The following is a 27440-nucleotide window of genomic DNA, read 5'->3' as shown; positions in this document are numbered from 1 at the left end:
ACAGCACTGGCGAGAGTGTTTTCAGTTTGTTTTAAACATACGAATGATATTCATACTTTTGAAAACTGATGTTGAAAAATAAGGGAACATAAAAAGCATACTCCAGAAACACCGTACGGCATGCAGAGTGCTCAGAGAGGGCACTTATGTCATGACTTCAACGTGGGGCTTTTTGTAACCCTCTTAAAGTCACATTTAAATATTAAAAAATACTTTTTGACATTACTTTAGATTTTCTATTTACCTCTTTTATTTTACTTTTTATCTGATAAATGAGAATGCTAACACTCCCCATAGATTACCCTCTACAGGTAAAGCCACAATAAACCATGCAAATCCAGTGAGGGTTAAATCACAGTTTGCTATTTAGAGCAAGCATTTGCTGTGCAATATCCAAACTTGGGGTAACATGCACTTTGACTTTTTCTGTGACATAATTTATAGAAATGTGGCCTTTTATGACTTCCATAGCTTTTATTCTTTATTTTCTATTGATTACAAGTCAGTCCATTTTGCCTTGGGACATCCAGTTACTGGTGATTCAGAGTCAAGTCGCTTGCAAATATATTTAGCTAATGTTAAAAAAAAAAATAGAATACATGAGTCTTCAGAACTACTAGGAAAGCAATGGCTATCCCTAGCTAATTGTGCTTGTTTATGACATAAATGGCCTTGGTAATGATAGAAGCCATTAGCCAATGCCCACTCATCTGTGATCTCTGCATATAAGAAGGTATCTCAGAGAATCTGTCACTCTTCCCATGCAGGTCATGTCCCCCAAATTTAAATTCTCCTTTAAAAACAAAATCATGGGCTGGGATATAGCTCAGTTGGTAGAGTGCTTGCCTCACATGCACAAAGTCCTGGGTTTAATCCCCAGCACAATAAAAACAAAAATCACTTTTGTAGAAACAAAGCAACATTGGCTATGTGTCTACTTATTTATAAAATTATGAACTATCAACATTAGATTCATATAATGAATTTTTAATTCATCTAGCTCTGTAGTGTCAAAAGAGCTTGAATAATTAAAAGTAACATTGGTTAGGAAACATTAAGACAGGTAAAGATGCAGAACAAATATTTAACTATATTGACATCTCTGGAACAACTTGGGGTATCGACTGCCATAAGTCTTACTGTTCTGAAGATCAGGAGGCAGGCGAAGACAGACATCTCCTCTGACCTTTTCTTTCGTGTGAATAACTATTAATGATTCACTCAAATAAATAAGAGTTGTGTAATGTTTTGAATAACCAATAAAAAAACTAAAACACAACAAATCATAAATAAATAAAGGGTACTTATCACTATTAAAAAAATAAATAAATAAATACATACTAAACTCAAAATGAAAACAGTGTCTTTTATATTACAGTCTGTAGCTTTTTGAGTGTCTTGGGTTGCTGTTGCAGAATACCACAGCTGGGTGGCTTACAGGTAGACGCTGGAATGTGTTGGAAAGGGCTCTGGAGAAGAGAGGTCCAGGAGGAAAGCATGGAGAGCTCTGAGGTGGTTGGATGCTGCTTCCACGTCCATGGACACTGCTTGCCTGTTGGATCCTCAGGAGAGGGAGGCCTTGACTGAGCTCCCTGGCACCTGTTTCATGAGGGCTTTGCTCTTAGGACCTCATCACCAACCGAAGGCTCCGTCTCTTCATGCTATCCTGTGTGGGTTAGGATCCAACATGGGAATCTAGAGGGGACACAGACATCAGCCACAGCATTTAGATATCCTCATTTTAAATATTATTTTTAAAAGTAGCAATAGATAAATAAACCTAAAAGAATATGTGTCCCCTTTTGATAGTTTCACTTATAAGCTATTATTCTAAAGAACAAATATAAATATATAAAATGGCGTGCAAAATGCATATTTCATCTTTTTATACAGTAATGAAATATTGGAAATGACCTGTGGTCATAAATGCATGAAGATAATTAAATATATCTTGATGTTTATATTCAAAGGAGTAAGGTGTGTTTTAAAATATTTACAAAGAGTTATGGTTGCAGGGTATATTTATATGGAGAATGTGTGGAAAATTGTAGGACATTCTTTAGGTAGAGTTATAACATGTGAGCTCTAAAAAGAACAAGATCAATGGCAGCAAAATTCTAGAGAAATGGTGTGAGTGGCGACCCACGGGTAACCACTGTTGTCTTGCTTCACTTTTCTAAGTTTACGAAATTAAAATGAGTATATACCTTTTATAGTAAGGCCTTTGTAAGACATTTGTCATTTTGGTTGTAGCATAACAAAGCGTTCATTCTAATCTAGAGACCTGCTTAAGGCAAGAGAAACCACAGCCACATGGCAGAGCTCTCTTCCATTCACCAGCTGTTCCTCAAGAGCAGGGCAGGTGCACACAGGGGCCGTGCCTTGTGGGAACAGTAGGTGTGGCCCAAGTACATGGGAGCTGCTGCCACCTCACAGCACTGTGCAGGAGGAGGCTCCGACTAGGCAGCATTTGGGCAGAAGGTGATCTCTGCAAACGTGTAGTAGCAGAGAAGTTCAGCAAGAGCACAAGTTCAGACGCCTGACTTCCGAGAGAATGGGGTATCTGAACACAGGGCCTGCAATGAAGGAAAGGCTAAGTCTGGTTTGGGAAGAGGTGAGAGGAGGTCAGTTTGTACAGCACATCAGGTTCCTGAGCAGATTTCTTTAAAATGGGACAATCTGCATAGCACAAAAATAAGAGTGGGGAAGGTTGCCCAAACAGAGCTGGCAGCAGAGTGGCAGCTGGGAGCACGGGGCAGCTGGACACATGTGCAGCTCTGGAGTGTGGCTGGGCCCAGGGTCCAGGTAACATGCAAAAGAAAAATGCCAGCATCTGGGTTTTCCAGGAACCGTAGCTCTTTCCCTGCAGGTGATGAGAAAGTACTCTAGGCCCTTGGGCTGACAGAAGGCTTTCCTGGAAAGACTCACAGCGTGGACTAAGCTGGAGGTCGGCTTCTGGTGGCCTGGAGAGAGCTCCTGGTCCCTCCTCCAGGAACCAGCGACAGCTGAGTCACCCCGGGAGCAGGAGGAGGGTCTGACAGCCTTCATGGACACAGAACCTCCAGCTCTGGGCTGCAAACTGTAGCATGAAGGCGCGGGTGCAGGTGGGGGAGCTCAGGTCTGCTCTCGTTGTCTGGTCTGTATACTGGGTGGTTCGAGGATGAGGAAAGTCGATGGCTTTGCCTCTGGGCACCTCCTAGGAGAGGTGGGCATCCATGCTGATGGGCAGACTGCCATGGCACGGGCAATTCTGGGCTCATAGAAGGTGCTCCTAAGCAGTATGTGTGTGGAACGTCAACACATGAATGCTAGTGCGCGCACAGGAGCACCTGAGGGCCGAGCACGTGGTGGTGGTGACCTCGATTCAGGGGACACATGTACACAACCAGGAGATGGCGTGCACCCAGTCAGCTCACACTCAGAGCACTGCAATGGGAGAGCTGGTGGAGAAAGGAACGGGCACATGGTGCAGGACTAACAGGGAAAAATAGCGAATAAATGGATGACCCAGTGAGCAAGCAACTGTACCACGGTGACTATTATTCCCTGAACTAGGTGGTCATCGACTTCATGTGCCTGGTGTCCCAAAACAAGGAAGCTGCGAGGAGGTAAGATCAATTAGACAACGTGCAGATAAGGAGATAAATCTCATCTGGGAATAAAGACTGCGCAATTATGATAAATGTTAATGAATGGAGCAATTGGAAAAATAATGCAATCATCCAAACATAAGAAGAAAAATCATTTCGTGGAACTTAATTTTATTTAAAAATATATGCAGAAAATTCAAAATAGGAATTTTTCTTTTAACTGAACAAGTGTTTACAGCAGCACCTACAGGTTCCACTTCTGCCTATAATGGCCTTTACTCAGAGTATTAAACCAGGAAAAAAGAAGTGCAAAGATTTAAGAAGAGCCACACTTGTCATTATTTGTAGTTATGTGATTATTTACCTAGAGATCTCTTAGTGTTAAAAATCCTAACCCATAACAGATTTCAGCAAAATGTTAGATACAAGGTTAACTTAAAAATAAAAAGTCAAGTTTACAAAAAATGTCAAAAAGAAAATGTTTTTCAAAACCATGATATCATCCAAAAGAGCAATAAATCCATAATTACTAAACTTTACCCTAACAGAAAACACAGAAGTCCTGAATGGTAATGAGCACTGAAGCTCTAGGGAAGAAACAAATGCTTGAATTCAAGAAATGGTGGCTTCAACTATTTTTCAGACATTTTTTCCCTAAATTATTGTGGGTTTAATAAAATTCCAATCTGTCTCATTGGCAACAGCAGGAGCTGATGATGGGCGTGGGGATTAGTTAATCAAGAAAGGGGCCTGAACCTTGATGGTCTGGCTACACAACCTTGTGATGTGATGTCAAACATATAGCACTTGTGGGGTGCTGTGGCACAGGCCTGAAATCCCAAGCTCCAGGGAGCTGAGGCGGTAGGAGTGCAAGTTTAAGACCAGCCTCAGCCATTTAGGGAGACCCTCTCTCTGAATGAAAAATTTTAAACATAAAAAGGGCTGGGTCTATGGCTCCATGGTAGAATATCACTTTATATTCTATATTTATATTTTCTTAGCTTTGGTTGGATTCAGTCCCAGTACCAAAGCAAAGAAAATATAAAGTCCAAAACTTAGAATTCTATATCTCAAAGTCAAAAACAGTGGAACACTATAGACAGTGCAGAGATAAATCCCCACTAGAAGGGAATTTGAGAAAGCTCTTTGGTAAGTATTGCAGGTCATGTATTAGCAATGCTGGGGACCAGAAGGGTCAGATTTAGACACTTTCAGATTTTGGAATATTGGAAGGCCAAACCCTCCCTGAGAAGGAAGGTCAGGAACAAACCCCCTCCGGTCACAGCACCAGAATGGGACCAAAATGGAAGTGGAATGTCATACCTACACGTTTTCCATAGAAATACAGAAAGTCAAAAGAAAGAAGGAATCAGGAAAGAGTGAGACATGAAAGTCAAATCTATCTATAGAAAGAGCCGCAGTCACAATGACAAATACAAAAAAAAACAGAAATCAGTGACAGAAGCCAGACTGCAGGGGGACATCAGTGGACCTTGGGAAAACACCTCTAAACCTCCAATTCAATGACCTATTTTAACCCTAGGACAAAAATTACATACCTTTCCAGACAGACAAAAAACTGGGAGAATTTTCCACCAGCTCATCTTCTGTGTGAGGAATGTTACACGCTGTATTTCGAGTGGATGAATGTAATCCCAGGAGAAAGTCTGAGAAAGGAAAAGGGCCCAGAGAATGGCAGACATGGGGGCCAGCATAATGGAGCAGAAGCACGGTAACAGGTTCAACGTAATGCAGATAAAATACCCAAATGCTACATAAAACCAGGGGAGGGGCAGGAGGCACTCAAATATCCCAAGTCTTTCTGTCTCTGGAAGGAGGATGAACTTATTCACCAGTTTTAGACTCTGACAGACCAAGAAGTGTATGTACAGCCCCCGCCCTGAAGAACAGACACAGAGGGTCTTGCTCTCAAGTTCAAATAAGGAAAAAGGTGATACAATTGTCAATCCAAGAAAGGCAAGAAAAACGCAAAAAAGAAACACAGGACAGGTGTGCCAGGTTTGTATGAATTACAGTGGCAGGTGTAAATTCAATTCTTCATACTAAAAATAGTGGACCAAATGCAGGCTTCAAAAGATGGATTCTGATTTAGTTCTTTAAAAATGTCTAAATAATTTGAACAAGAGAGACCTCTAAAAAGTAAAGGAAAAAAAATTCAGCAAATTCCTCCATCAAGGAAGGTGCATAAGTTTTAGTGTTAAACAAATTACACTTCATGGAAATAATAGTGATTTTAAAATATGCCTCCTAATTGATGCAGGGTTAAAATCAATGAAATGATGTAACAATATCAATTGTAACAGTGTCAAATGCTACACATTAAGAATGCAGTATGTGACTATCCACCTACCTGTCAATCATCTGTAGTCTGAAGAATGGCAACGAATCTAGGCATGGTTGACAACTCTACACGCAGAGACCTGTCATCGCTAAGGCCTTGCAGCTGGCTGATGTTCACAGGGCAGTACTGCCTGTGGCAAGATGGGCCAAGAAGCCCCGGGGCTCAGGGGACTTCCACACTTAAGGGGAAGGTTGTTGAGAGCCTCAGCGAGTCGGGATGGCGCCTGGGGGAGTGGCTGAGAGGTGGCACCAGCGAGTCATTAGGATGGTGATGGTTGAGTTCTCGCGGAGTTCCCGTTGAGTTCCCGTGGAGCTCTGCGGAGTTCCTAGCGAGTTCGCGTGGGTTGGCGGAGTTCTCCTTGAGTTCCGGTGGAGCTCTCGCGGAGTTCCTGGGGAGTTCGCGTGGGGGGCGTTCCCGTGGGTTTGGAAATAAAGTTCCTTCCTGCTTGAATCTACAAGTGGCTCCTGACCTCCCGGTTATTTGTGCCCAGCCAGACTGCGGCAGAAGGTGGTGAATATTTTTGTTGTTGTTGTTGTTTGTTTGATTGATTTTTAAGTAAAATAAAATTTAAAAGACCTGGAAAAAAGAGACATCCATGAGATCCATGGACACCACCCCTGGGGCTCTGGAGGGGTGTCGGGAGGCACCTCAGTGCTGCGCCTTCCCAGGGCTGATTTCCGTCTGGGGCCCCAGGTGCCGTGCCTGGGCACCCCGGGCTCCCTCCCACTCTGGTGTCTCCAGCCACACACTGGCACTGACGTTCTCTTGTGATGGGCTGCTCTTTGGGTTGACTGCTCCCCGTCTTGCTCCCTCAGCCTCTGCAGAGTCGCGTGCCCCAGGACAGAGTCCTTAGCGCAGAGGTGCCGCGACCCCACAGGTAGAGAGCTCTGCAGCTGTGGCTCCAGAGCCCGTGAGTGTTTCCTGGCTCCAGGCCTGCAGGCCTTCCTGCCTGGGCCTTCAGGCTCTCGAGAGACCAAGAGACCGGTGCACAGGTGCGTCCCAGGGCCTTAAAGCCTGTGTGACAGGGTACTCCTCTGTGTACTCTGCCTTCCAGTCTGGGGTCCCAGTTGAGCAGCTCTGGAATCCCAGCCACAGGGGTTCCCAAGAAGCAAATAGGGTGCCGGCTGGTTTGCGCTCAGAGGCCTGCACAGCTCTCCTTCCAAGGGCCCGAGATTTGTCACTGGTGCATTTATGAACCTTCCCTTCGGCAGCTCCGAGCCACGGGTCCCAGCCACCATCGCCTGCTAAGCAGGTGGCTTTCTCTTCCATGGTTTTTGAATGAGAGGTTTTGAGCATGATCTCCTGCATTCTTCATTTATAAATTCAGATTCGTGTCATTATACAAATTTATACATAAACATTAATTTTGAAGTGAAGGACTTTTTCCTGGGAAAGTTCTTGACTGTCCTCAGAAGAATGGAGGATGTCTGGATCCCACAGGGCGTGGACAGTCTCCTCTGCTGCTGGACACAGTTTCCTCCTGTGCTGGAGCCTGTCCACCTCTGGACATGTTTCTCAGTTGCAAGACAGTTTCACTTTCCCTTCCCGAAAAGAACAGTCAGGCATAGAATAGGTCCTCCAGGGCCCCTGGACTGGGCAGCAACATCCTGGACCACTGGCCTCTGGCTTAGGGGCTGCCTTGGGCACCAGGAAGAGCTGGAACCTGGTCACAACCACCCAAAGCCAGTGTCTCCTGCCCCAGACAGTTACTGCCTTTCATAAAACAGCAACAAAAAGAAGTGAGGCAAGCTGTACCTTTTAAAAAAAATAAAATAAATGGCCAAGGAAGTCTTCAGGCTCTGCACTTATCTTAAGAGCTGGGGGAGGGAAAGGTGGCATTTTTTTTCACACTGAGGTGTCCCCATGGTAACATGAAGGATCCTTTCCACTCTGCACACAGATTTGTGCTATCAAGACTCTCCAGGAGATGTTTGCCTGTTGCAATCTGAGGTTAAAAAAAAAATAGACACATGCATACAATGCTTTGGAATGTTTACTTCTGAGAGCTTTTGCTCCAGCAAAATCAACTCTGTTATCTCTTACCCTGCAATCTCTCTCCAGGATAGATAGTGGAGCTGCTGCTCTCCAGCTCAGAGCAGGGTGATTATCAGCAGGAAGGCACAGTGTGCAGGGCGCTGCAGGAGGGCTGCCACAGGGTGTGCAGCAGCTGTGGACCCTCAGTGGCAGGGGCCCTTTACCCAGCAAGGCCCCCAGTGTGGAGAAGGAAGGCTCCGGCTTTGGAGCAGCGTGTGGTTGAAACCATGGGAAGGATCACTCAAGGGATATTTGAGAAAGGCCTTATTTTATTTATTCAAGGTCAACAATTCTGGCAGCCCAGGCTCATTATTTAAAAGTCCTACCAGCCAGGTTGTCCCCCAATAGGTGCACATTATAAACTAACATAGTCAGCACAGAAGGGCAATAAAAACACTGCTTTTTGCTTATTTAATACTACAGAAACAATTTCTTATTTTCATAAACTCTATAAACCAGTAAACCCAAAATATGTTTTTTTATAAACTAGATTTTGAGGAGTCTTAAAATAGGTAGTAGCACCCCTGACGACTTCATCTTCCCAGTATCTATTGGGACTGCGTGCGAAATAAGCAATAGCACAGGTTATAAAAGAAGAGGGCAGGTGGGCCTCAGGCCCATGCTCTCTCCAGGACTCTTGGGAATAATGAGTTGCGCTTCCTCTGTGACTCTCTCGGCCTCATTTCCCATTTCTGCTGCGGAGTTGTTTTTTGCACTGAGATCATGGCCACCCTGAAGACAAAGGCTGTTCCCTCTGGCTCTCCCTGCAACCCGTCAGGAAAGTCATGGGGTTCCGGAGTCACAGCAGCAGCAAACACAGCAAATGCACACAGTCCCTTCCAGCAGCTTCCACGACAGGAGGGCACAGAGTGGGGAAGAAATTAGACCTGCCTGCAGCAAGGGCTCTGCAGGCGTGAGTGCATGTAACCTCCAGAAGGATCCTGTGCACAGAATCATTCCCCTTTCTATCCCGAGGGAACTGAGCTCAGAGTCTTCAGGTGACAGAAGTCCCACGAGTGGTGTGTGTGATAAGCACAGCCTGTGGGTGAGAGAGATGGAGAACATTCCTGAATGTGCTGGTGGACAGACCAGGAAAGCTTCCTGGTGTGCAAGCAGGTGAGTTTGCCTCATGGCCCTTCACTAATGAATCAGTATTTCTAAAAGCTGCCCAGCTCCCATGTTCCCTGAGCTCCCCATTAAAACAGAAAGTGGTATTTACCTCAAAGCATGTTTCACATAGGAGATGGAAAGTATCTACTTTGTATATTGCCTCAAGCAAAAGAAGCCCTCGATCAGTGTGAGGTCTAGTCATCTGCTAGAAGTCATCCTTACCGTGGGAGGGTAGGGTGTCCTTTAATCTTGATTTAACCAACCTATGGTGCATCCTAGCACAGTGGCTGCCTGTACCTAATTCCTTCCTGAGAAAAGTACTGTGTGCAGTACTGTGTGCTGCATATTCTTTTTAGTATACACCATAAAATGTATCAAAATTCTAAATATAACAAAGCCTTTGCAAATCAACTTTTATCAAAGAAGGAAAATCAAATAAATGGTGTTTCTCCCTGTTTCCTGGTATGAGTGCACATTTATCAAGAGTCTGTATATTTCTGCAGGGACGTTTTACTGCCAGGGATCTTAGGAAGCATAGCAAGTAGCACTGGAGAGCCCAGTTCCTGCCCAATGACCTCACAGACTGGCTTTCTACATTACAGGGCTTGCTGTTTTGTGTCTCTGCAGGGCTTACGTCGTCATCCTTTGCCAGCCAGGTCAACTACAGTCTCCAATAATTCAACAATGATGTGGAGATAAAACCTTGCAGGTTGGGGTATGCCTGTAAGAATCTAAATTCTTTACTAATAACTAGAATAGCAGAAGATGTTCCCAGCACCAATGTGCTCAATGCACTTATGGAGGACACAGAACAGGGCTGGAAGGGAAGCTATTAAGTCTGTTGTGAAAGATAAGGTAACTCAGAGAGCTTAAAGGTACTGGGTGAGTTCCTGCAGGAGCTGATTTCCTGGAGGACAGCTACACCTCGTATCCAAGGAGACATTCAGAAGAGAGTGTTAGCGCTAGCGCACCCTCCCTCAAAGTGTGAGGAGCCTGCCTGCAGGAGCTGGACCACCATTGCTCCGGCTCAGGCAGAGCAGGCTGAAGGCTGGGGCTTGCCCTGGCACACCTCCCTGCAGGGCTATCCTTCCGAGTTCTCTGAAGGCCCCACCTCGGTTCTTCACCACATTCACCTTTCAAAACTCAGCTTCAGTTACATCTTCAGGTGCAAAAATGTCTGGACCCTCTGGAAAAAAAGGATCACACCGCCTGCATTATTTCAGTGCCCATAAACACTGTTTGGGCTGCATTCATCACCTTGTATTAACATTCATTTGTTTAGAAGTCTGTGTTGAGTACAGAGTAGACCCTCGGTAATTTTTTTTTTTTTAACTCAGATTACAGATGATTGTGCAATGAGAAACCTTTTGTAGAGGAATGCGTGGACATTGAGACTCAAAGTTGCCTTTGAATTGTGAATATTTCTGTATTCATTAATTCAATTATCTAATTAAAATATTGAGTTTGCTTCGAAATCCCTGCAGATAAAAGAATAAACAAGCTTTTCTAGTCTACTTAGAAATTCAGTGTAGAAAAATATTCCTTTGTTATTTTTTGAGAAAGCATCAATATAAAATATTTTTAATCAAAAGCTAATTTTTATAATGTAGATTGACTAATATTTTTTAATAAATCATCCTTCAAAATGTTGTAAATAGTTATTATTTATTTATTTATTTGTAGTAAAATACTTCAAGGGCTCATTCACTTAAAAACATACAAAGCATATCGGGCATTTTAAAAATTAGCCTGAGAACAGAATTGGATTCCCCCTTGGTTAGCTGTGGCCTGGCCAGCTGCTGTGGCCGAGAGCCTCCATTCAGGATGAGCATGTAACAGCTGCTCTTCGTGGAGGGTCCCCGGATGGAGGGCATTGTTTTCCAGCATGCACTGAACAAAAACAAGAATTTATTTCTAGCTCTCTGTGGTGCTCTGGAGCCTTAATAAAACCCGGCTGAGTACAAGGGGCCTCTCTGAACTTTAGTCTTCTCGTCACCAAAGCACATGGGTTGGGGGTGTTAGTTACAAGTTAGAGCCCAAGAGGGTCTTTAATCTGTGTCGTATCTACACAGGGAAGCCATCAGCCTGGACGATCGAGGGCAGTGGAGGACCGAGGGAGAACGAGAGAGGGTGCAAGTCAGGTTCCCCCCAGGCCCAGCCACTTCCACGGTGGCAGAGGGTGCAGTGCTCTTCTCCACAGAGCTGACAGTCGTCTGTGTTTCTCTGTGTCTAATGTCTCTATCTGCACCTCTGTGGACCCGTCCAGCAGGACATGTTCAAACCCAACCCTGAAAGACAAGTAGAAGGAGAAGTGCCCACAGGAACAGCCTGGGCTCCGCCTCTGGCTGCTGGTACCCCCAGTCCCACAGCTGTGTGGCATGGAGGTGATTGGGGTACCCATACTGTGCCATATCAGGTGTTTTACTCTTGATTCTCAGACTTGAAAGCATATCACATCACCAGAGGGCTTGCCCAAACACAGCCCGCCCGAGATGCTCTGACCAGTCTCGGGCAAGCCCAAGATTTCTATCTTTCACAGATTCCAGGCAGTGCTATACTTACAGTCCAGAGACCACACTCTGAGAGCCAAGGTGGGCACATACTGGGTAAAGAATCCTGATTCTTTCCCCCTTGGTGAAAATGGACCAGAGAGACCAAATTTCCCCAGCAAATTTTCCCATCTTTTCTTTTATAACCACTGTGTGCTCTTCTAGACTATTCATCATCTCCTGTCTTACCTGCTCTTGGCTGAAGGAGGTGAGCATAGGACAGCAGAGGAATTGTGAAGACACAGATATCATAAGTACTTCCTCGTGGGTGACCACTGCTCTTGGTGGGCACGCTGTGAGTGCACGTGGCTGTGCACCTCGAGGTCCAAAGACTTCCTCTGGAGCTTCACCAATGGTGTCTTTCACCTCACGAAGCTTGGCCGGCTTTGCTTTTAGAATTTATAGAAATCCACAAGGGTGGGGGCTGGGATTGTGCGAGGCCCTGGGTTTGATCCTCCGCACCACATAAAATAAATAAATAAAATAAAGATATTGTGTCCAATTACAAGATATAGATATAGATATAGATATAGATATAGATATAGATATAGATATAGATATAGATATAGATATAGATATAGATATAGATATAGATATAGATATAGATATAGATAAAGAAATCCACAAGGGTTTTACCCTATCTTGCTAACAATGTTATAGCAGAGGGCAAATCTCAGGAACACAAATTTTCAAGTTTCTCATTTGTCTGCTTCTCTTTTTTACCTTCTTCCAACTCTGTCTGGGGGGCTTGCCTCTGCAGTGCTCTTACCAATTTCTTCCCTTGTGGAAACACTGGCCACATTCTTGGAAGTTCTTCTAAGAGCTCTGGAGTTGTTTTCTTAGGCTAACTTGTCAATGACATTTAAAATTGTTTTTTTTAATAAAATAATATTGGTAATAGATTATTTGATTCTTGCTCAATTATAATTACTGGAGAGTTCAAAGGTCATTCGTGTTTGATTCAGTGAGAACCTGGGAGATTTGGAGTCTGGATGAAAACTGGCGGTTATGGGTAGAGGCTGAATCAGACTCTTCATGTTCCTCATCTCGCACAGGAACAGGGCTAATTGTGCCTGGCACCTGACACTTCTGGCTCCATTTTGTGGAGGAGGAAACTGAGGCATTGAGAGGAGAAGTAGCTTAACCAATGTCACATGACCAGAGACGACAGCCCAGGGATGCAATCTGGCAGTGTGGGTTTCTACAGCTGTACGTGTGACATTCCGGAGCTATGCAGAGAAGGAGTATGCAAGGTACACAGATTTCTCTATTTTGACTTACCCAAGCCCCTACATCTCTCCCATCTAAATTTGAAGATGCTTCTATCAGGAAGTGAAAAGATGCATGACAAAGAGCAGCAACACCAGCCAGTGCTGCCCAGTGTTCCTGGATGAGAATCATGAACCCCGGCTCAGGGAGCAGCTCAACACTGAGACTGTAATTCCACCTCTTTCCTTGTTTTGGTCACATGATGCCCCATCACTTGTCAAGCCTGGCTATCTCCTCTGTCATAGACACACTGGAAGATTTAGACCATTCCCTCTTTTGTTGGCATTTGGTAAGAACCTTCATTGCATATCATTCTCAGTTAGGTGCTATCATGATGCAAAAGATGAGCAGTAGCATATTTCTGGTGTGCAGCAGCCTCCAGGTTACAGGAGGGTATAAAGGATTGCCTGTGATTGGCAATGATGACGTACCAGATGTCACTGCAGACAATGGAACAGACAACACATGTAAGAGACGCAGAAGACCAGGAGGCATTAGAAGGGGAGGCTGTGGCTGGCAGAATCAGGAGCAGCTTAATGGAAGGAGACAGCATTTGAACTGCACTTTAGTGGTTTGCTTTTAAATGCATGTGCACCCTTTTTCAAGATGCACAAAGTGACTTACTTTGCTCAGAAGAAAAATAATAAATTTGCAATTCTTATGATTTTTGTCTAAAATTTTAAAACAATACATTTATTTTTGATTTGCCATCAGCGATGCTATTTTCATCCACAATCAAGTTACAAATATGACACTTGTACCCAGAGAAGAGGTTCCATGAAATTAGGGTGGATCCCTTGTCTCCACCAGTTCATTTCTTGTAGTATCCACTGCAGAGGGCCTGACTATCATGTCCATTATGCTGGAGAAATGCATGAGTGGGTGGGAAACGGTCACCTACAAGCGCTGGATTAAAGACTCACAGTTCTTATCAGTCTTATCAGTGGAAGCTTGAAGATCGCATCTCTCTGTGCCTTAATGAGTTCAGCTACAATCACACTGTAGAAAATGACACCCTCAAGACCAAATGCCCAGTAACTATAGCCACAACGTTTATTTATATACACCATTCTAAATAAATGTTTTGCCCTTGTGTATTAACTTAAAAATAAATATGCAAACAAAGATGCATTGGTGAGAATAGGTCTGAAACCTTGAAATTATGTTTTTCTGTAGAATTCAAGTGAAACAAAGACTAAGTATTAAGTGACTTAAATGCATAAAACATTTGCAAAGGGAGATATGCATGTTGAATTTTTATACATTCATCAAAGTGCATATTTGGAAATGTCAAGCCTTATGCATTTAAATTAAATTAAAAATACTATCTCATAATAAGAATGTATATTTACCTTAAAATTAATCACACACATACTACATAGTATGAACCAAACATATTTTTTTGTCAAATAAGTCAACGTGATTTAATGCTTGAGCATTACTGCCTAAAGAGGCGGACAGGATTCTGCATTCTACTGATCATAGTAATGTCGCAAAAACCATTTGAAAATGGTGTGAGTCACTCCAAAACCTCCCTAAGCTTAGCATCCTCAACATTTTGTGTCACATTTAGTAAAAGAGCAATTTAGAAATTAATTGTTTAATAAATGTTAAAATAAAATACAAACCATTACATGATAAATAAGTTTATAATTTCCTTTTCAAAGAAAGGCTTCAGGAGAGCAAAATCACATTTCTAGGTTGTCAGTGAAACGAAAAATGAATGACTTGTCCAAAAGGAAACAAATACTAAAGTCTTCCAAAGCATATGTATATATTTATATAAACAGCATAAAATATTGTCATTTGTTGAAATTACAGTTGAAATTACATGGAGCATATTTTTATCTTCTCTTTCCTTTTTTCTCATGGTGAGTATTTAACATCAGAATCATAATGTTTAAGTAATTACTTATTCTAATTACTTTAGGCAATGAAAGATATTTATACCTTTTAACAGCAAATCCTTAATTAGCATATTAATCAAAAGATGAATAATTTACAAGTTCAGTAACATATGAATTATTCTAAATGAGACCTGGTTCATGGAGCTCAGAAAGTTTTTCAACTTTTTGAAATGTTCATGGATTTCTAGCCCAAAGTGTTATTTCCTATCTAATCAACTAGGCAGTAAGACTCTCAATGGACCAGTGATACTTCAAAAGCACCAAGTGCATTTTCTGTCCTGAGGTGCTGATCTCTCCTTCAGTCCTCTGAAAGGCCACGCAAAACCACAGATGGCCCTTGACATAGGCCCCAGCCAGACCCGTGTGACAGGCAGACTTCTGCTCACCCTGAGGAGAGGGGACAGGGAGGAGAGTGCTGATTGGTACTGAGCAAGGTGCCCCCAGGTGCTTGAGCACAGATGATGTGGTTGGGATTTACATTGGGATGCTTTCCACCTGTGGTTTCATAACACCAGCCAGGTTTCCCATCCCAGGACGTGCATCTCTGTGCTTAACACAGGACAGTCCAGAGGATCTACAAGTTCAGGGCTGAGGTGAATAGGCCTTCGTTCTGGGACGTAAAAAGCCAACTGCATCTTCTCCTGCTTTGACCAGTCTATTTAAATTCCTGATCTGTCCCCCTCTGTCCTTGCTACTAATAATTCATAAAACCTGCTGTCCAGTGGACCTGGGTTTTACAAGGCCCTGGTTACAAGCAAAAGGTTGAGACTTGTTCATCAATATGGCGCAAGGGACGTGAGGTGGCACCTCCTGAGAGGGCAGCAACCCAGAAGGGCAGCATGGCAGCCCTGAGCTCTACCCTGCTGTCAGTCACCAGCAGGCTGGCCTGGAGGATTGGTCTATGGGAGGTTGTGAACCTCAGCAGAGAGGTGCCAGTCTTGAGCTTCCTCGGCCCTGGCAATGGTTCCAGAGCTGGAGTGGGGCCATCAGAGAACCAGGGGGCCATGGGGAGAAAGCTGAGAGGCCCAGTGACCAGAGGCAGGTATCCGCTCCCCTCCCCAATACTTCCTTATGTCGTCTGAGTTTGGATCTCTGAATTCAAGTGCTAGTCTGAATAAACAAATTCCTGCATCAGAAAGATTTCCCATGCAAAACAGTTTAACTTCTAGTAAATGTGTTTTAAAGACTTCAAGGTGATGATAAATAAAGCACCATGAGTATGTGTTCCAAGAAGTGATTTTTCACTATATATTTTTATTATATTTAAAATCTATTTAACCAAAAATGTTTCCCAAAGTAATGTGGAACCGCTAATGTGCAGCTGGTCAAAGGGTCTGTCCTTGTTCTGACTTAGTGTGCCCAAGGCCCAGCCATGGTGCTGACGCTAGGTGCCCAGGGAGGCGGGGAGCTGCTCGCCCTCGTCCTGCCCCGTCCCGCTCAGGTTGTTCAGCTTCTCAGAATTAGACCCAGCCTGCTTCCGTGATGATCTTAGTACAGGTGTCGCCAAGATCCAGCAATCCCACTTAGCAGAAACCTTTGTGCTAAAAACATGAAGAATTCCTCTACGGCCTGTCCTAAGGCAAAACACTGCCATGTTCTGAAGTTTGTGGCACCCTGAAATCCCCAGGTGGCAGCCCGACTCCCAAAGTGAAGGCAGCTTCAGGAGGTGGAGCTCCTGGGGAGGTGCTCCCACCATGAGCTGGAGTCCTCCCATGTGTGAGGTGCCCTTGAAAAGGAGTCCCTGAGGGCCGCGTTGTCCCTTCCCCACTTAAGGGCACAGCGAGAAGGTGCCGTCTATGAATCAGAAAGACCTCACCAGATACAAAATAGGAGCCTTGATCTTGATCATCTTGGACTTCCAGCCTCCCACACTGTGAGAAGTAGCTTTGCTGTTGATGAGCTACCTGGTCGGTGGGGTTTTAGCAGCCTGTAGAGACTGAGATGGACGACTGTGGGGTCTGGCATCCATCCATTCTGAGTTCAGCTGCACACAGTCCAGAGAAGCATGCCAAGCCAGCCTGTCACCTGAAGTTCCAAGTCATGTTTCCCACACCTTAAGAAGACACACGTCAGCTCTCTAGAGGATCTGTTGAAGCCCATTTCAGTACATAGAAGAGGAGACTGAGACACTTCCTACCCTTCCTTGGAGGTAAGACTTAAAATATATCAGCCACCCTTGTCAAAGAGTCTTCAAAGACTCCTCTCTGGAACTGGTTTCAGCTCTAGGGGTCATTTGGGGTACCCTGTGCTCAGCTCTTCTTTACACCTCTGAGCACTCTCTGGATGGTCTATGTCACAATTCATCCTGGCAGTTTCTGTCTTGGGGCCTCAGTCAAAATGGCTAATACATTAGTCTGATAAACATGTAATGTGGGAGGTGTACTAGGTTCGACCAGAGGCCAGTCCCATGATCAGAGCGGCCAAACTAGCAGGTTCCAGGGAGGGGCAATGGGAGATTAGAAAAAATAAAAAGTTACACACACAGGTCTTGAAGATAAAGCTGGGATCAGGTGGAACGCTGCTCTCTGATGGAGAAGCAGGTCTAAAGATTTATACCACCAATCTTTATTATATATATATAATATATTGTATATATATGTATGTCTCATTGATCAGATTAAAGACTATGCAAGCAGTATTCTTTGTATTCATGAAAGTTACAGAGTTAGCAACAGTATGCAGCTATTTCCTCATTTACACTCTACAGTTGCAATGTGCAACGTTAGGAGTATTGTGCGGCTCTCACCCAACAGAGTCTCCCCATGAGAGCATTGCCATAGCAACCAGGCATCCTACACCCTTGCATAGAAACTTTTCCAGTCACCAAGCATGCCACAGCCCTGAAGTCATCAGATACCCCAATCTCAGACACTGGTCTCCCAATCACTGTCACCACTCTCCACAGGCCAGAGTGAGGTTAACTGCTAGAATTCATGGCCTGCCTCCAAAACTTTTTTCAGATTCCAGGAGAAGAAACTTCTTAACAACATTTTGAAGAGGCACAACATAGCATAAGTCCATCTATACCTCCACCACCAACAACTTGCCTTTTATAGAATACTTACCAGTGTACATTATCCAGCCAAAAGCACATATGTCTTTTAGTTACTTAGAAATTGTGGTAAGTATTATGTTAGACAAAGGGAAATCCATTAGTTTAGTAAGATTTTAGTGCCAAGTATATTTTATTATGCTGTAAATCTCAGAACATGGATGGGCAATATGAGTCAGTGAAACTACATTTCTTTGTTCATGGAAGATTCAAAGTACAAATTAAATAAACAAATAAATAATTTAGTGGCTTGATGCAAAATATTAGTGTGTCTCTATACAGGAAAAGAATACTTTGTGACATGGGGAAGGGCTGTTTTGGTACCACTACAGAACTACAACTGTTTAACTTGTATTATGTTTGGAGACAGAATAGACAAACTATAATACACAGTTATTTTACCAAACGTGTAAGGCGCAATAAATCATTGGCTTCTACCACAAAAAACTCAAAGAAGCCAGAAAGGGATATGGCCAGGTATGTCTACTGCTGTTCTTAAGCAACATACTCATGAAAACATGACATTTTTGTGAAGTGTAGTTAATTCCTATTCTGCAGTTTAGAGAAGGTAGTGGTTTTTGTCTTCCATAGTGGTTTGCTAAGCATGATATCTCCACAGCTAATTTTCGACAAAGAGTAAACTTGAAATCTGTATTCCAAAGTCCAGGAGGGGGTAAAATACATGTAATATTCTGAGTAATTTAGAAACGTTTTACCATTTGAAATATATTTAAATGTCTTTGCAATGTGACCAGGTTCTAGGAAGTTTCACTAATAAAACCCTGCACACCCATCCTCTCTGACCTCCTTTTCCAGGGCCAGTTAAGAGATACGATGACCCTGGCCACCTTTGTAGCTTACATCTAGAGAGTGTGTGTGGACACTGCCCTGGGCTTACTCTGCTCCAGGATGCGTCCACATGCTGGTCTCTCCTGAGAGATGAAACTGCTGGACCACAGGACATTCTGCCCAGCCAGGAAAAACTCCTCTCAGGGTCCTGTTCTTCCAACCACTTTCCCTGCTGGCTCCTGCCAACTGTGCCTTCAACTCAGCCCTTTGGCTCCAGGTTTCCCTAACCTCTCCAAGCTTCCTCATGTCCCACCTAGACCTTTGTAAACAGTGTCCTCATGGATTCCTCCCAGCACACCCCAACCTGAGGATGGCATTTATTCCTTACTATGAATCGGACTGAAACTCCAGATGTGTAAGTACTGGTGTACGTGCGTAAGGAAGCACATGGGATGGCAATACTGTGCACTGGATTACAGTCCCCTCAGAAGGGTGTCCTCTGTGCTGGGGCTGGGGCTCAGTGGTAGAGTGCTCACCTAGCACGTGCGAGGCACCGGGTTTGATCCTCAGCACCACATACAAATAAAGATATTGTGTCCACCTAAAACTGAAAAAAATAATTTTTTAAAAATATGTCCTCATTTCAAACTCCAGAACCTGGGAATGTGACCTGATTTGGAAAAAAGGGGACTTTGCAGATATTAATTTCAGGATCCTGTGATGAGATAATCCTGAATTTAATGAGCCATGTCCTTCTGAGAAATAGGACAGGGGAATTTGAGACATAGAAATGCAGAAGGAAGAAGGCCACCTGAAGATGAAGGGAAGTTTAGAGACGCAGGCATGAGCAGGAAGCACCTAGGTGCTAGAAGCCGAAGAAACAGGGAAGGGTGCTCCCCCAGGGCTCTGGAGCAAGCTCACTTGGCTAAGGACTCATCCTCAGGACTCAGGCCTCCGGAACTGAGGGAGAAGACATTTCTGCTGGTCTCAGCCCCCAGCTCAGGTCATTTGCTTATGTAAACCTTAGGGAAGTGAAACACTCCTGTATCCATCTCTGCAGCCATACCTTCGTGTCAGCATAGAAAACGTCTAGCAACAGTGAGGTGTGATGATATCATCACTCGTGTGGAAAGAACGACTTGGGCATATGTTAGAAGAAATCCGTCAAATAACGGCAGCCTAAATCTCCCATGATGAGCCCTTCCACTGAACAGGACCTGGAGGCTCCCCACCAGAGGCCTCACGTGCACCGAGGAGGCTCCCCTTCTGCACAGTGTGAGGGGAGTGGGTGGGTGTCGGAGTCACTCTCTGTTGGGAAACGCCAGGTCCTGAGTAAAGATGAGGAGTTCATGCAGCGCCAGCTCTGAGGACTCCTGAGGGCGACACGGGCATCCTCCTGGCACCGGCCAGGACCTCCTGGCTGCAGGGCCACATGGCGGATGCCATGATGATGGAAATGCATGGGAGAGGGAGAAACCACAGGGCAAGGCAGGACGCCAGAGAAAGTTGTGCTGGGCTCCCTTCGAGGAACAACCCACTCTGTTGAAAACTAGGCCTCAGGAGACCTCCATTCACCCTGCCATCCCTAATCTCCTTTCCTTAGGCCCCTTAAAGGCCCACCACCTTCAAATGCCACCCACTGGAGACCAGTGAGCCTTGTCAGGGCACACTCTAGCCCCATCCTACCCTCAATGGACAGGAAAAGGAGCACCTCGCTGGTTGGTTTCTCATGTGTGATAATAATTTCAGCACCGACCTCTGACCTTCACCAATATGGGTCAGGGAATCTGGTATAGGGTCTTCAGCAAAGAAATTGTGCAAGTCAGTTCTTAGAAATGTCTGTATTATAGGGACTGGGGTTGTGGCTAGGTGATGGAGTGCCTGCCTGGCACCTATGAGGCCTGGGTTCCATTGTCAGCACCACATAAAATGAATAAATAAAGTTATTATGGGGCTGGGGATGTGGCTCAAGCGGTAGCGTGCTTGCCTGGCATGTGTGTGGCCCGGGTTCCATCCTCAGTACCACATACAAACAAAGATGTGGTGACTGCCGAAAAACTAAAAAATAAATATTAAAATTCTCTCTCTCTCTCTCTAAAAAAAAAAAAAGTTATTGTGTCCATCTACAACTTTAAAAAAAACTATAAATTTTTTTAAAAAAATGTCTATATTATAACTGATACAAAGGCCAGATTCTTTGAATCATAACATATCAAAGAACATTCATGTAAATTATTCTTCAGTAATGACATTAAACAAAATCCATGAGGTTTCCCTTCTTTATTATTTTTCCAAATTTTTATTCTAAATTAGCTCAAGAATCTGAATTATTGAAGAATCAATATTCTTTGCCTTGTGTTTCTGTATTATAGGTCTTCTGCATACACACACACAAAAATCTTGGTGTGCAATTTTGCTACAGACTATAATTTAGAGAGCATTAAAATGAAGTCCAATATTTATATAAAAATGAGCACTATTTTCTTCGTGGCAAATAGCTCTGGCAGAATGTAGACAGTTCAGTTTTCTTATGTAATAGACATCCAATTCCAGGCAGAAAGAAAAGTATAAAGAGGATTGCATAATAAGACCACTGTTCCATCCACTTACCTGAAAACCGGGCTTCGTCTGGAGCCCCCTCTCCTTCCCCAGGCATCCCAGCTTTCTCAAAACAATATTCTCCACATTTGTACTTTGCATTGTTCTAAATGGAAGGCTGTATTACTTCAACCTACTTGAGAGCAGATTCACTTTGTGCTAATGGTGCCAGGATGAGGCGCTTGGTGGGATGGGTTTGGGTGCGTGGCGGTATAGGAGAGCATCCAGGAGCAGGTGCTGATGTTAGGAATACACAGTCCAGTTCCGCAGGCTGCCCCAGGGTTGGGGGAAGAGGGAAAGAGCGACCCTCTGGGTGCTGAGCTCCTTCCAGCTTGGCTGTGTGCCTCCCGTGTCTTCTCCCTGGACAGGAGGTCAGCCACTCAGCTGAACCCGTGCTGGTCATTCCTAGTCCTCGCTTTCTCCTCACCTCCTGGCTTGGACTAGGCCCTCCACAGCCCCAGGGGGACTTGCAGGCACAGTACCCAGTCTTTGCAGAAAGGCTCTTGGGCTGTGGGACACACTGCACCACACCATGCCTGTCACCTCTGTCAGCAGGCTTGGCCCTGCACTGGGACCCAGAGTCCCACCTCAAACAAATTGACCGTCAGTTTTCTCTTCCTTTCCTATGAGAATGCAGAGTCTTCAGCCACAGTCACACCCAGCTGGGGATGTCAGACACTGCTGCCCTTGGCGGGCTTTTTCAAGACATTTTCATTTAAAATCGTTTTAGATGTACAGAAACATAGTGCAAGTAGCAGGGAGTTCCCCTCTGCCTCATTCCCAGTTTTCCTGATTAGCAATATCTTACATTAGCACCATGCACTTGTCAATTAATAAGCCAACATCAGTACTGACTGCCAGCCCCACACACAGGTAATTGACATGCCCTTGGTTTTACCCAGTGCTCTCCTCGGCTCCAGGTGCCCTGTGGGGTCCAGCAGCTGGCTGTCACCCTCCTCAGGCTCCGCGGGGCCTCTCCTGTTTTAGAAGACCTTGAGTTTGAGAAGAACGGGTGGGGTCTTCTATGGAGCCCACAGCTTGCTCTCTTCTGACCATGTGGTCATTTTAGATAGGGGTGTGAGTGTTTGGAAGGCGGCCCTCAGAGCAGCACCATGCTCGTCTGGCCATCTAGGATGCAGGACTCAGTGGGTGCTGGCCTTCTTCACCTGGTGGAGCTGTGGACTGCCCCTAATGCACATTGCCTGCAGCAGTGGCATTTCACAAACCATCGGCCTCCTGGCCCATGTGACTGCAGTAATGTGTGCTTTGCAAACGCAGATTCAACTTCAAATATTTAGGTGTCATACTAGTTTGTATTTCTTGGTAAGTTGTCCTTTAATTTAATTTTTACATATTATAAAATGACACATTAGGAACAGACTACATGCTCCAGTTCACACTTTGCTCTTCACCCATGGTACATCAGGGGTTGACAGTGACCTACCTACTTCCCTAATGACCGCTGCCCATATTTGTAAAACCTGTTAAGCTCCACTCATATTCTGGTGCTTGACTCATTTCTGACCTTTGTCACCATCTGTTGTGGGAGCTGCTTCCATTTCCAGAAGGGTGAGAAGTTGGATCTGGGCAGGAGACTCCCTGGTCAGTCTGTCTCGGCCTCCCCACGGTGGCCTGGATCCACCACCAGCTCCTGGCACAAGCTCTGCACACACCACACAACCGCGGTTCCCAGGCGGTATTGCTAATCCGGTCAGTTCCTGCTCCAGCCTTCCCATCTCTGCATCTTCCCTGCAGAGGACACACAGCCCATGTGGGGAACCCACTCACCTCCGCCTGGAAAAGGCAGGCATTTCTCTGCAGAGGAAAAAGTTACTTTCTCTTGTTTGCTTTGGCTTACATGAAAAAAAAATCCCTTGGAGATGCTCTTAAAATTTATACTTTGAATGTGAGATATCACACTGAGAATAAACAGAAAACTAGCTATTCAGGTTTTGATTTTTCAGAACAGACAGATTGGAAGAGACCTACAGGGACTTTAGAGCCTTGCACTTAGATGACACTAAGAGTTAATATTGAATTTTCATCCTCCAATGCTGACTCTCTTATATAATTTTTCGATATTTTATATATTTACTGTATTTTTAGTATCAAGAGAATATTATTTTATACATTAAAAGTATTTAATGAAATATTTGCAATCTAATGTAAGCTGACTTTAGAAATTAATACAAATTAATACTGCTTAGATTCAATTTACTTGATAAACACAAAAACCAATTTGATCAAATTTCTATTTTATAAATAAAACCTCATGAATGAATTAGGTTGCTGTCACGTTGCATCCAGCTGCAGTCATATTGTGATGTAACGTGTTCTCTGGCAAGTAGATATCACACATAAACCCTGGTTGCATATTTTATTGGACCATATATTAAGTATACTTCCATATTATTAATGCTTAGTCTGGTTTGAAAATAACTTTATGATAATTATAGGATGTACTTTGCCATATTTATTGGTAAAGAAACAATTTTAATAAAATATCACTCTCACAAATCTCTCTTAAATGTCAGCTGCTCTGAGCCTCACAAGGGGTGGGTCACTGTGCCAGTTGATTAGCCAGGGATTCCCACTGAGAATTCTAATCAAGGCTTGAGTGTCAGCATGACCCGCAGCCGGCTGAGAAGCCAACATCAGAAAGGCTAAGGACACACACCAGGATGTGCACACAGAGGTCGGAGGGCAGAGCAGGGCCGAAGAGCCCAAGCCCTGGGCAGCCAGGGGTGTCTGAGTGCACAGTCGGCAGGAGCAGGCCACCTGCCAGAGGTCAGCTACCAACTGGACGTCCAGGAGAAAGCATGGGACACTGCAGGTCAGAGACATGCAGAGAGGCAGAAACCAAAAGCCACAGCACGCACCCTCCACCGAGCTCTTTGGCTCTGGCTCCTCTCTGGTGCCCTTGGCTGTGCTGTGCACATCGCTGCCCCTCCCTTTCCACGTGGAACAGTGTCCGTGGCCACGCTGCACCCAGGCCACCTTGGGCTGGCTGATGACATTGGGTGGCTGCCATGTTTCACCTAGATGAACAGCGCTGCTAGGTGTACCTCTGTCCCAGCTCTTGTGGACCCCTAAAATGGATCAACAGGACTGTGTTACATTTGTTTGACTTAAGAAACTTTCTGAAGTGACCACACCTTTTTACAATCCCCTGGAAATCTTCATTGCTTCCAGTTGTCCCCCCACAAACCAGTTTCTGTTAACCTGCCTCATTGTATCCACAGACTGGACAGCTCAGCTCCGGGTTCCCAGATAATCACCGTGTTCAGTGCTCCTGGTCTGCCCTTGGTCTCCAGCACTTCTGGGTGCCCTGGGCTAGTGTCTCCTCAGGGACCAGGACAGTGTGCTCCTGAGGAGGGCCGCTCTGAGCCTCTTTCCTGATTTCACCCAGTTCCGACACAGGCCTCCAGAATGCGCTGAGCAGTTTCCTGACTGTATATTTTCTGTATTGGGAAGAAGTGGCTTTATTTAATCTCTAAACATGGCAGAATTTTCCAGTGAAGCCACTGGATTTAAGCTTTTCTTTTCAGAAAAGACTTTTAATTACTATTTTAATTGTTTTCATTTCTAAAGTTCTCTTGTAAAGTCAGATTCTCCTGGAGACACATTCATCGATTTGTATCTTGTTGAAACCTGTTTATTTCATAATGTTTTTTATTTTCTCATAATGATCCCAGATCCCAGTCATCTGTAAGTCTTGTTCTTAGTTAGTCAACTCTGTTGATCATTCCCAAGAAGCAACTCTTGGGTTTAAAATTTCTCTTTTCTATTTTATTGACTTTAGCTCTGTCTTCACTGTCTCTTCCCTTCCCCTCTCAGTTTCACTCCCCCACTCCCCTCCTCCTCTCCTTCCCTTTCCCCTTCTCCCTCCTCCTCTCCTTCCCTTTCCCCTTCTCCCTCCTCCTCTCCTTCCCTTTCCCCTTCTCCCTCCTCCTCTCCTTCCCTTTCCCTTCTCCCTCCTCCTCTCCTTCCCTTTCCCCTTCTCCCTCCTCCTCTCCTTCTCTTTCTACTTTCTTAGGAGAAGGCTCCTCTCAGTCCAGGTTTGCAGTCTTTCTCCTTTATTGCTGTACATATTAAGGGTGCAAATTTTTTTCTTAACACAACTTTACCCTCATTTCAAGAATTTGATGTGTTACTGTATCCATTCAGTTAAAATTATTCTTAAATTTCCTTTTTTATTTTTTGATGAATGGGTTATTTTGAATTGTAATGATTAATTTGGACATAACTGGGGGATTTTGAGATTGCCTTTCATTTAAAATTAATTTCCTTGTGACAAAGGAACAAACTGTAGGATTTCAATCTTTTTAAATTTATTACAATTTCTTTTGTGGTTCAGCACATAGTCTATCCTAGGGATATTTAATATATTCTTCAAAAGAACTTGTATTATGCATTTTGGGGTTGGACTTGTTGTAAACATCAATTAGGCCAAGTTAGTTGAAAGTGGTATCCAAGGTCTCTATGTCTTTTCCAAGTCACTGACTACTTGCTCTATCAATTATTCAAAGTTTAGAATTAGCATCCCCAACTTTTATTGTCTTCAAATTGTCTTTCTCTTTCCTTTCCTGTTAGGTTTTGCTCTGTGTAATTTGGTGCTCTGTTCCTGAATGTTTGTACATGTTTAAGAATTTTATATTTTTGATGTAATGGCCTTTATTCATTCAAGATTCTCTCTCTTGTTCTATAGTAATATTTGTAGTCTTATTTTTTCCTCTGATGTCAGCATGGTCATTCCAGCTCTATAAACTTATTATTTTTATTGATTGATTTTAGAAATCATTCCTTAAAACTCTCTTTAAAGCTACACAGCAAAAAATGAGAAAACTACACAGACCTTTGTAGAAGGAAGTTCCTGTTAACATATAGATGCAATATGTTTTGAATTAATAAACTGCACTGATTTGAATCTAGTATCGGTACTTGGTAATACATATGATTATTATGTTTCTGTGCTGGAGTATTATAATTCCAACAGGTACTGATTTACCCTATATTGCACTTTAAAACAAAAACAATTTGAAGCACTTTATAAACAAAATTCTTTGACATCATTTTGGACTAATTTCATTATATTCTTGTACAACTAATTATTTGCAAAGTATCTGAAAAAGCTATGTACTCCCTCTAATGAGTATTACTCATTCTCTTTATTCCCAAATTTTACTAAACTTATAATTCTGTTAAGTGTCCAGATAAGAGATTGTTGAAATTATATAAACTATGTTAATAAATAGTAAATTTGAGAACTTTTAAAAAAAGAATTTTGTATTTTTGATGTAATGGCCTTTATTCATTCTTTATTCATTCAAGATTCTCTCTCTTGTTCTATAGTAATATTTGTAGTCTTATTTTTTTTCTCTGATGTCAGCATGGTCATTCCAGCTCTATACACCTATTATTTTTATTGATTAATTTTAGAAATCATTCCTCAAAACTCTCTTTAAAGCTACAGTGTTTCTTTTATAAATACTTTTATTTATATAATCTGATAATCCCTGCCTTTTTGATAGATGTTTAGTTAATTTATAGTTAATATGATTTGCATATTCATATAGCATGATTTAAGTCTGCTATTCATTTTCTATTTATCTTGTGTCTTTATATTTCTCTGTTCTTCTTTTAATACCTTACTTTTGTGGGAAGTAAAAAAAATAGTAAACATTTTAAATGACTCTTTTAAATCTATATATTTTGTTAGATTTAGTACTTGTCATAGGTATAATATATTTACTTAAACATAACATAATACAACTCAGCCTCATCTACAGTGAGCTCTGATAAGATACAGCAAAATTGTTACGGGGTGTCTCCTTTCTCTCCCCTTGTTTTGTACTATAATTGTCAAATCTACTATCTTCAATTTATAAAAGTTAAAAATCCAGCAATACAATATTCTATTCATTACTTTACTTAATATTAAATCTGGGAAATATAAAGTATGGAAAATGTAAAGATACAAATGAACTTTATATTTTATAAAAGTTGAAGACTCATAAATGTATATGTGTGTGTGTGTGTGTGTGTGTTTGTATGTGTGTGTGTGTGTGAGAGAGAGAGAGAGAGAGAGACAGACAGACAGACAGACAGACAGGAGGGGCAGGTAGGAGAGAGAGAGAGGATGTGATGGTATCCCACAGTCTTTTTTATTTTCTTGTCTCC

At 43.3% G+C, this 27440-nt stretch overlaps 1 long non-coding RNA gene across 1 annotated transcript; it reads right to left on the bottom strand.

Moving 5' to 3' along the window:
- Positions 1-250: 250 nt before the first annotated feature.
- LOC144369627 (uncharacterized) lies at positions 251-6283 on the bottom strand. Its single transcript, XR_013429418.1, has 3 exons — positions 5962-6283; positions 5150-5257; positions 251-1695 (listed from the first exon to the last, which is right to left on the bottom strand). It is a non-coding gene; the product is annotated as an uncharacterized LOC144369627 (long non-coding RNA).
- Positions 6284-27440: the final 21157 nt, after the last annotated feature.

Source organism: Ictidomys tridecemlineatus, chromosome 12 (genome assembly GCF_052094955.1).
Source record: "Ictidomys tridecemlineatus isolate mIctTri1 chromosome 12, mIctTri1.hap1, whole genome shotgun sequence".
Taxonomy (NCBI): domain Eukaryota; kingdom Metazoa; phylum Chordata; class Mammalia; order Rodentia; family Sciuridae; genus Ictidomys; species Ictidomys tridecemlineatus.
Note: the sequence above shows the minus strand (reverse complement) of the source record. Positions and strands in the feature narration are given on the sequence as shown.